At 45.8% G+C, this 10,867-nt stretch overlaps 1 protein-coding gene across 1 annotated transcript in view; it reads left to right on the top strand.

The window, feature by feature from the left end:
- Positions 1–275: 275 nt before the first annotated feature.
- Positions 276–10,867, top strand: part of PPP1R16B (protein phosphatase 1 regulatory subunit 16B) — a 99,747-nt gene continuing 89,155 nt past the window's right edge. The window contains exon 1 of the mRNA XM_032774335.2: positions 276–327. The gene's annotated coding sequence lies outside the window, so the exon portion shown is untranslated. The remainder of the gene's footprint in view (positions 328–10,867) is intronic.

The following is a 10,867-nucleotide window of genomic DNA, read 5'->3' as shown; positions in this document are numbered from 1 at the left end:
CCATCGCTCAGGCAGGGGAGCGCGGATCGTCGCCCGTCTCCGGTCCTCAGCCCCCTCCTCTCTCCCTGGCCACACCTTCGAGGAGGAGCCGGGCGGGACTGAGCGCAGGACCAGAGGCTGCGGCACTTCCATCAGCGCCGGCTTCTTCCCTCTGCTCCCTGCCGCCTGCGGAGGGACGGGGCCGCTCCGGAGCTGGGCAGCTGCAGGGCGCTCCCGAGCCTGGCTCCAGCCCTGCGTCTGGTGGGGGACCCTCCCCGGGCGCTGCTCGCCTCTCGCCGGCCTGGGCGGCTGCTGCCGCAGCCCGGTCGGGGCTGGCTCCTGCGGCGGGTGAGTGACAGAGCAGCTGCAGTCCGGCGGGGCGAGGGGGCGCCGGGAGATGGGGGGCGCCTCGCATCTCCTCCCTCCCCATCAGGGTCAGGTGCATCCAGAGAAAAATCGGTGGGGGCCAGAGCCAGCGAGGGCTGCGGGGTGACCGGTGGGAAGGAGCCGGGGAAGCAGCTGGGGATCCCCCCCCCCGGGATAACTACAGCGGTTCTCCGGCTTTAATTATGCAGGAACTTGCTAGCTCAGGCTGTCGCCTCCCTTCTGCTTGTCTGGGCTCTGCAGCCAGGGGGAGCCCCTTCCGCTCTTTGCCCCTGCCCACAGCTTCAGGACTTTGGCTCTCCGGGGACTTGGGACTTGAATTCCTGTGCCGGAGGCAGCATGACTATGTTGTGCTCTGGTAGGGTGAAGATTTTTTGCGCGGGGGGAGAAGGTGTTAAAGAGAAAGCAGCAGCTCTGGGTATCTGCTGAGTATGATGTGCTGCTCTGGGTAGTTCACACTCTTGGGGGCTCTCATGTTGGCAAACCCTTCTTCCTTGTGATTTTTGGCTGGTTGTTTTTGCGCATGGGGAAGGAAGCAGTAGCAGTGCTATGGGCACTGGGCAGTGAGAATGTGCCTAGCTCCTGACCTGCCCACCTGCTCTTCCAGTACTGATCACCTGCATGGCTCTGCCTATCCACATCAGTCCTGCCCCGGGGGTACTCCACTACAGATCCTGCTATGCAGTTCTCCCAGTGCATCATAGGTCTGGCCTACAATATACCCTGCTATTCCAGTTCTTGTTCCCATAGCACTGCCAGTGAACCTAATACCTTATTTCTGATGTGCAGCCTCGCTCTCCTTGTCTTGCAGTATGGGGTCTTCACACAGGGGTGCCCCTCAGTCCTGACCTGCAGTACCCCTGTTATTTCAGGCCCAGACCTCCACACTGCTGTGCCAATGCATTCCTACTTGACGTACAACACTCCCTGCTATTCCAGTTCTGGTATTGTCAGTGATGTGTGGTGGCTTCAAGGGGTGGACAAAATGACCCACTAGTGACTTGAGACCACCAAACTAGCTTTCTTGGCTGACCAGGTGTAAGTGATGCAAACCTAAGTCTCCATAGCTGAAAAGTCAGAGCGGGGTGGTGGTAATCTGTTATTGAGCAGTGCTGACAAAATTACTCCTCAGTGTCAAATCAGGAAGTGACCTCCAGCGTTGTGCAATCCTAGGCAAGCTTGAAAAGAACCGCTTAAATAATCTAGTCAGCCTTCTACATCAAGTAGGATAAGACACTTAATCCCACTATACATTTGTCTAACCTTATCCCGAACACGTCTAATGACAGGACATAATTACCTTTCTAGGACAGTTCATTCCATTGCCAGATTGGCTTCAGGGTTGAAAACACTTTACCCATTATGGAAATTAGGTGATCACAGGAAAGCTGGAGAATTCAAGGCCTCAGTTTCCTGCCCCCATGTAGCAGTGGGTTTTGTTTGGTTCATTTGGAAGTTCTCTTCCTTTGGTATGAGTTAGACATGTTAATATACTTCAGCTAAACGTATGCCTCTGTATTTAGAAATGAATTGATGGTTAAAGTACAGGATGGGGCTTCAGGAAGTTCAATGGCCAGTCTGGCTGTTTTCCTGTGTGATCCAATGAGTGTGTCCCAGAGACACTGTCAACCAACCTCAGATCTAGTCATTTCAGATGCTAACCCTGCCCTGAGGCTCCTGTGTGCAGTTCAGTCATTTTGAAGGGACTCTGTCAGCCTGCAACCTGCCTGCCAGACTTTGTTTTTATAATCACTTTCTTATCTTTAAAAATGTTCTTTCCTCTGCTATGAAAAACCCACACAAACCAGGGGACACTCTAACTACATAAGGCAAATATTGAAACCGACTTGTGGAATACACAAAGCAAACAAATAGGGGGGGAAAATCTCCAATGTTTCAACTCTAGTCATCTTAGGTATTTGTAACAAGTGTATAAAGCATTTTCAGACAGCGTGAGTCAAGAGTCTTAACTTCTGAGCCCATCTATTTCCTTACGTTCCTCAACAGAGCTGTTTTGAGCCTTAAATTATTACTATTAAATTGCACAGGGGAGGGCCAAGTATCCTTATTAATATTCAGAATTGATATTATTTATTTATTGACTTGGAAAGGACTTTAATCATGGTGTGCTAGTCCACATCGGAATTGCTTTCACTGTAAAGCACATAGGATTCTGTCATAACTGCTATATAAATAACAACTCTGATAACATTTTTCCCTTACTCATTTAATCTCTATATTGATGGCCTGGATCCAAAGCTATTAAAGCTAATTGAAAGGCTTCCTTTATTTCCATAGGCTTTGTATCAGCCCCAGGATTTCTAAAAGTTGAGCTGCTTTCCTTCTGACTGGAGGGAAGGGAAAATGACTGAAGATTTCATAGTAAATGTAAGATTAAAAGTGTTCCACTTCCAATGTGTATGGTACATGTGATATCATTTAGACATAAAGATGCTACTGTTTCTCTCTCCCCTTAAGACTGCATGTCCAGGCAGCTTGTCTCTAACATGGTTTTGTTGTTGAATCTTTCTTCGGTGAGAACTTGTCCCTGCATGGATTTTCCTGGTACCAGCTTCTTCTTGGTGTCTGGGTTGCACTGTATGATCTCTGCAGCAATTCTGTTGGGGGGGGGAAACTCAGCCATGTTTTATTTTGACTTCAATCATTTATAAAATGCCTATTGCCTCTGACTATATTTCATTCAGTGAAAGCAAAACATCAACCAGTGTTTACAGCAATGCTGTTGGTGGTGGTTACCCAGTCTGAGATGTGATTTGTTAACCTGAACAAGAAGCCCTGGCTTTCTTGCTGATCAGGGAATGTTTCATTTTACCCTGGTGTACACCAGTGCAGAGGTTCTCAACCTTTTTTTTCCTCAGTCCCCCTTTCCCCCCAACATGCTATAAAAACTCCACGGCCCATCTGTGCCACAATAACTGGTTTTCTGCATATAAAAGCCAGGCCCAGTGTTATAGGGTAGCAAGCAAGGCAACTTCTTTGGGTCCCTTGCCACAGGGGCCCCCCATGAAGCTGCACTGCTCAGGCTTCACCTTCAGCCCCAGGTGGTGGGGCTGAGGACCCCGGCTTCAGCCCCATGTGGTAAGATTTTGTCTTTCTGCCTTGGGCCCCAGCAAGTCTAATGCTGGCCTTGCTTGGAGGCCCTCCTGAAACCTGCTCAAGGCCCTCTAGGAGGCCCTGGACCTCTGGTTGAGAACTACTGCACTAGTAAAAACATAGGCTTTGTTCTGAAAGATTTCTAGGGATGCTATGTTACTAGCTCATGCTCTCTTCCTTTCCCCACCCCGACAAAAGGAACCCACTCTCTTCAAACAAACCGCAGAATTTACCTATAAAATCACTTAAGCTAGTGTAACTCTAGTGGGCCTGATTCTCCTCTTACTTACCAGTCTAAATCTGAATTCAGTTAGGCAACTCTGGAATTTAACTGGTAAAAAGAAGTTTAAGTGAGAAAAAAGTCAGGTCCACCATTGCTTAGTATCTTCCCAGATTCAGCATTTGTGGCTGGAAGGAACCACTTGTAGTGTTTGAGTATAAACACTACACTGCACTACACCACACCAACAGGAGGGATTCTCCTGTCTGCATAGGTAATCCACCTCCCCGAGAAGCAGTCGCTAGGTTGACAGAAAATTTTTACACAGGGAGTTGGTAAACTTAACTATGCCACTCATGGGTGTGGATTTTTCTAGTGTAGACCAGACCTTAGAATTTCTCATTCAGCTGGAGGTCAAAACTTGGTCCATAGTTTAGGTGGTTCAAAATGAGTCTAGATAAATGATGACTAAATGACCTCGCTTGGCAAATTAGATCACCAGCTAATTGACCTAGCCTTTAGGAAAGAAATGTTACATAATATTCAAAATGCACCGAAGTCTGTCACTCATTTAAAACCCCTTAACTACTTTGGGTAATACCTCACCTTTGTCACTATTGCTTAATTACTTCTGGATATTAATCAGAGCTTCACTTTGTCATCTTGTCTTTGAGCTGAATTCTCTCCATTAATCATACCCACTAATCCGATCATCCTATTGATCTCTTGGAAATTCCTTTTGCAAACTGCCGCATTTGATTCTTTCTGTCTCTTTTGGAGGCTTTTTAAAAATATTGGCACAGTGGGTGTAATTTCCCACCAGGTTTTATAAACTCGGCTGACACTCCTCCTCCTCCTCCTCCTCCTCTTTTTCCCCACCTCCATTTAGACAGAATGAAAACCTTGTTTTGAATGTCACTTAAAAAGTGAGTGTAATTACATACTTCTTATGTCTGAAGTAAAGAACTCTTGGGGATGAGGGGAAGCCCAACCCCAGACCCAAGTCAGTAACATTTTCCATGGATGCATTTGTGGACACTCAGGCCCCAATCTTGCAATGAGCAACATGTGGGCAGATACCTCTTCCCACACAGAACCGGTCTTAACTTCAGAGGCTCTGCAAATTCGGGAGTCTGCCTATATGTTGCTCATTGCAGGATTGGGACCCAGGGTTGCTAATGTTGTGGAAGAATTTTCTATGCATTTAAAATGTGCTATTTTCTTTTGGACTAAAGTAGCTGGACTAGGTCAGTGGGTAAGTAACAGTAGGTTGGTTGTTCTGAAGATGCTAATGGTCAGTCTGAATTCAGTGTTTGTTTTCCAGCCGAAAACAGCTCAGCTGGTTTTCTTCTGTGCCAGAAAGGCCAACAATTGTAAGTGCTTATTTAGACTAGGGGATAGTGCGTACCTGGCTCTCACCCCTGTTGAAAGAGCTGAAGGGGTGAACTGGGGTGTGTGAAAGGGGTCAGCTGTTCACTTTTTGCAAGGCTCTGGAGTCAAATAACACCCTCTTATGGGAATGGTTTGCCAGCTGGCTCTCCCTTTAGGGAAGTTAAAGAGGCTTATTGCAATCGTACTAGAAGTCTGTCTTCCTCTATTAGTCTGCTTGTCTCTCCATCTCCCTTCCATGTGCTTGCTCGCTCATTCATACAGACAGATCTATTGCTGCATGTGCACAGTTATCTATCCATACCAGCTGTGCTGCTCAGTGAAGTGTTCCTCCCATTCATGGCACATTCATTTGTAGATTGTCACTTTTTGCTGTGCAACATACATTTTTTCCTTAATATTTTTCTTTAAAGTGACACTTCTGAACTACTTCTAAGCCATATGCTTAACAAGCCTTTAAAAAAAACAAACAAAAAAAAACTTCTGTTGACTAGACAGGTGAGACCCATTATGTTTGATCTGAAAATCAATCTCTCCAGCCATGAGCAATTAACCAAAAAGCCCTCTTGCTGTAGGTTCTGCATTTGCATATACATGGGTTTAACATCCACATTCATAAAGCATGAGTCCACACTCACCTCGTCTTGTGTCTGGGACTTACAGTGAGGACCAGAAATAGGCTGTGTATGTATCACTAGTTTCCCTGTATAAAATAGGGATACTTCTACTTCACACGGGAGGCTGAATTGTTTAAAGTGCTCTGACACTTGGATCAATAGTACAAAATATTTCTTATTACAGTTTTCCCACCTGAAGGGGTGGAAGGTCCCAAATGTTTCATGGTTAATACAGAATATACTATCCAGACAGTGCAAAATTTTGTAGTTTCTCTATTTGCTAGTAGCAAAGACAAAAATGCTTATTGTCATCTGCCTGCTAGTGACCAGACAATCTGAGCTGATATTAGTGAACCTGTGTAGTGGTAGCTCAAAATCATCAGTCAGCAGCTGAGCTTATCAGGGCTGAGCTGAGATTCATAGTAATGCATAGTTTGTTCTCACAGCATCTTTCATCTGAGGGTCTTGTAAAGGTATCCTGATACCATGGTGATCAGGGCCATGTAAGTACTTGATGAGATGGGGAGGGTTTACAAACATTAAACCTCAGTACCCCAATAAAGCAAATGAAGTACATCATTTCACAGTTTGGTAAACTGAGGCATGGGTTAAATGACATGCTCAGGGTTCCACAATCAGTGACAGACATGAGAATGAACCCAGAAGTCCTGTTTTTGTTAGCAATTAAAATAATGGTTTAGCTGCAGTTTTCAAAGCATTTTGCAAAGGCAAGTAGGCAGCATCCTCATTTTACAGAAGAAGAAACTAAGGCAGAATTGACACGACTACCCAGGTTATGTCAGTGAAAGCCCAGGGTACAACATAGGCCTTCTGAGTCCAGCCGATTCCTCTTTTGCTGCATTCTCATTAGAATATACTCAGTCTTCTACAATTACTCTCAGTTGTTTCCTTGTTGGAACATTTAGTTCTGTATCTTTAACTGGGAAGGATCAAATCTCATGGTTTTCAAAGCAGCGAAACTGAAATTATATTCAGAGGAGTTGTTACATGCACTGGGAAGGTGGGTCGGTGCTACTGCTCTATGGACTTCCTGTTTTTTTCCTCCTTCTGTTGGAATTACGGAAATTAACTGAATGGCTTTTTTTTTTCTATTCACACTTAGAACAACTTGATAGAATCTGGATTAAGGAAGCTAAATAAGAGTTTGATAAATAGCAAGTTACCAGATAAGCTTCAAACAGGAAAATAATTTTCAGATGGAGGCTTTTGCATCAGTATAAAGTACAGATCTTGAGTTTAATAGTACTGGGCTCTTGCGTAGCACTTTGTTCCATAATCCTGAAAGCAGTTTTCATATGATCATTCTCTTCCTTTAATGGATGGGAGGGGGGTGGTAGGGAGACAGAGGGCTTGTACATGTAAAAATGGACAGGAATAGCTATTCTGCAAAGCTCCCATGTGCACACTTATTCCAAATACAAGTTTCATTTTTTGTTTTACCTTAGTCCACTTTGGAAGTGGATTAAACTGGAAAAAGGCACTCATGTTTTTTAAAAAAGTATCCTCATGGGGAGTCATTCCAGAATAGCTACAGCACTTTAAATTCAGACCTTACCTTATTCCAAAATAACTTCCCCCTGTAGACAAGACCTGTGGCACAGGATAGAGAGGGAGGTGATTTACCCAAGATCATACAGCAGGCTAGGGGCAGAGCCAGGAACAGAGATCTAGTTTTCTGATGTCCTGTCCACATTACCTCCATGCTGTTAGTTGAAACTGAGGGCTTGTCTACATGACCCACTGGATCGATGGGCAGCGATGGATCCTACTGAGGCTCATTTATTGTGTTTAGTCTAGACACAATAAATTGACCGCCGAGTGCTCTCCCGTCGACTCTGGTACTCCACTGGAGCGAGAGGCACAAGTGGAGTCGACGGGGGAGCGCCAGCCGTCGACTTACCACAGTGAACACACCGCAATAAATAGATCTAAGTACATCGACTTCCTAGCTGAAGTTGTGTAACTTAGATCTATTCCCCCCAACCCCAGTGTAGAGCAGGTCTTACTGTCCTTTCTGGGAGCATAATGCAGTTTGTGCCTATTGAAATTAGCTTTATTCCTTACTTTGAATTTGTTACTGCTAAAACCTGCAAAGGTCCTACATCAATGGGACTGCACCTATCTTATTCCAATGATTTAGACTGAATTTTGGATATTCAACTTAGCATTCATGATCAGTCCACTAAGTCCCACATCTTACAGCACATTGGAAGCACATAAACAAACAGCACTCACTCAGTGGGTCTTGTGTTTGCGTTCCCCAGATGGCCTAATAAAGATTGAATGAAAATCTCTTGCTAGGCTAGGTTGTAGCACGGCATCTCCTCTTTCCAGAGATTCAGGGTGGATCTGAGTCAGAACATAGCATCAGATGTAACAGGCTGAGATGGTGCTAATGGATACCTTGAGCTGTATATTGGTGGCAAGTGTGAATTATTTGTAATTAACTATCATGCTACACACTTGGTTCACTCTTGCTGGGGAGAAGCAAAAGTGTTTGCATGGTGTCTCCTGAACTAGGGGGAAAAACACTGTACAGTCATACAAATAAGCAGTTTTTATTTTAACATCTCATGATTCTTTGGGTTCTGACTCATGATTTTTTTGGTCTGAATGAATCACGGCTTTTGATCTCTCCCTGCTTATCCCCTTGTGTAACAATCACAGGTTGAAAACGCAACTTTAAATCCACGCACGTAGGCAGGCATCAGCTCCCACTTTCCTCGCTCTCCCCCACAGTATCCAGAGCCCTCCCCAGTGGTCCTGTTCAATGACTCACTGTTTCTGTTTCCAGCCTGCAGGTGGGTGTGCTTTGGGATCCTACCTTTAACAGGAGAGAGAGAGGCCGGGTGGCAGTGGTGCCAAGCTTGGGAAGAGTGCAGCTCAGAGGCAGGGCTGCTCCAGCGTTCTGTCCCACTCAGTGCATATGGTGCCCTGGTGCTGCAGGCAGTGGTTACAGCTCTACCTGCTGCAGGGTGACCTCTGCAAGCCAAAGCCAGAAACTGCATGTGGCGCAGGCCAAATTCCTGTGCTGCTGTAGCTGACAATCACAAGCACCACTCCAAATCACAGCAGTATCAGGTGTGGGAGGCGTTGAACGGCGCTTAAGTCTCTTTGTTACACTGGGAGTAACTCCCAGGCCAAATCCATCCCATCAATGGAGTTACACCAAGGATATACTTGGCCTCGTATTGGTAGTGAAATATCTATTGAAAAATCCCCCAAGAATTGCCTCTACTGTCCCGCACAGGGCTAATATTTTTGGTCAAACAAAAGAATGACTGTAGGAAACTCTGCACATCTGGGCCTCAAGCAGTCACTGCTTAGCTGTTCCCACTGGTGGAGACATCTTCGTGCAGTGGTGCCCAAACTTTTCCTGTCATGCCTCTCCCACCCCACCAGTAATGGAATCTGTCTGTGCTCCTCCCCTCCATTACAGCGTAGTTGGCTGAGCAGATGAGCTTGGTATGGGGAGGGGCTGAAACTAGAGGCAGAGCTGGCCTGGGTGCAGAGCAGGGGATAGAGTGGAGCTGCGACTGTGGGGTGGAGCTGGGCTGGGAGGTGCTTCCTCCCTGCCCCCTTACCGTGCATCCCCCTGAATGTTCCTCTGCACCCCTAGAGGGGTGCGCCCCACAGTTTGGGAACCTCTGTCTTAGTGGGTGGAGAGCAAACGGGCAGAGACCTTCAGACCTTGCTTCATGTAGATATTTCAAGTCGGAATTCATCTTGTATCTATGAAACTTGAGATACTTTGGCTGCTGCTGACCAGGCTTTGGGTTTTGACTGGAGCATGTTGAAATGCCCCCCTCTAACCATCCGGGGGAAACATTGGCTGGGGGAGGGGGTGCAGGAAGGAAATTCCAGCCTTGGGCAGCCTCTGAGGCACTGCAGAAGTTAGAAAGGGAAACCTGTTAATTCTCCCAGCTTGTTTCTGTGTCCAAGTAGGACTGTTTCCTGTGTGTATTCTAGTATGTCCTTGTCAAAATACCTTCCAGTGGCTTGGGCCTTTGACTGCTTTCATTAAGAAGACTGGTTTAAGTGGGGATTAGTGTCTATCTTGACGGGAAGGGGATTGTCTCCTACCATCTCGATGGTTTGAGAAGGCTGGTGTGGCCTGCTTCATGTCTCCTTGTTCTACAGGCTGTTTTGGATAATCTCCTTCTTCAAACCATAATATTTTCAGGTATATGGTCTCAGAAACCGGGCTTTGGGACCAAGCCCACCCATGCCCACTGCAGTGCTGGGGAAAACGCTTGCACCAGAAAAACAAATACAAGATGATTATAAATGGGTCAGATCACTTCCCCTGCAGGTGTCTGGCCTGGCAGCCTGCATTCAGATTTAATGTGCTGGAAAGAAAGAAAGAGAGAAATTAAATGGAAAAACCAAATTGGAGACTTATGCCCTCAATTATTTTTTGTTCTACATAGTCTGGGCTGCTATCTGCCCCTCCCTGTAATCTTTCATTACTGCGGTTCAGCCTGATCTGGAGAATGCTCTGCTGCAAAGTGGCAGTTAAAATTCAGTTAATTTTTGGACAAAAATGCAGTTCTGGTCTTTCCATTTCTCCCAAGTAAACTCTGAATTCTGGGATGGGGTCCTTCTGCTTATCTGATACTGAAGATAGATTTTGGTAGCAGATACTTTGCTTCTGGAATCGCAACAGGGAAATGATGTGTGAAATTAACCTTCAGAGGAAGGAAAATATCCTTGTTCTTTTGGGGGAAGGAAAGGCTAGAGTTGTCCTTACCTATGCCCTTCACACGCTCTCCATCCCCAAGGCCATATGCAATCTGTGATTATATATAATGCAGCTCAGTGTAGCTCTTGTAGATATTTATAGGGTGCCTGTCACCTTGGGACGAGTGCTATCAATGGGTGTCTTCATGCATAGAATTAGCATAAAAAGATATGGCCCTAATACAGGAAAGGAATGCATCTTCACTGCACCTTAGCTATCGTCTCTGCTACTCTACAGGCCAGTAAATAGAAAAGATTTCTCTTCTGAGCTGGATAGAAAGGGGCTGAGCTGGAATGTTAGAATGTAGTCTCTTCCCAATTTAATCCCACACTCAGTTTCTAATCCCCACCCAAATGAAAATTAAGGTTGGGTTTTCAAATGTAACTCTTCATTTCAAATGTC

The sequence above is a fragment of the Chelonoidis abingdonii genome, chromosome 14, assembly GCF_003597395.2.
Source record: "Chelonoidis abingdonii isolate Lonesome George chromosome 14, CheloAbing_2.0, whole genome shotgun sequence".
In the NCBI taxonomy this organism is placed as follows: domain Eukaryota; kingdom Metazoa; phylum Chordata; order Testudines; family Testudinidae; genus Chelonoidis; species Chelonoidis abingdonii.
This window is presented reverse-complemented; position numbering and strand designations above follow the sequence as displayed.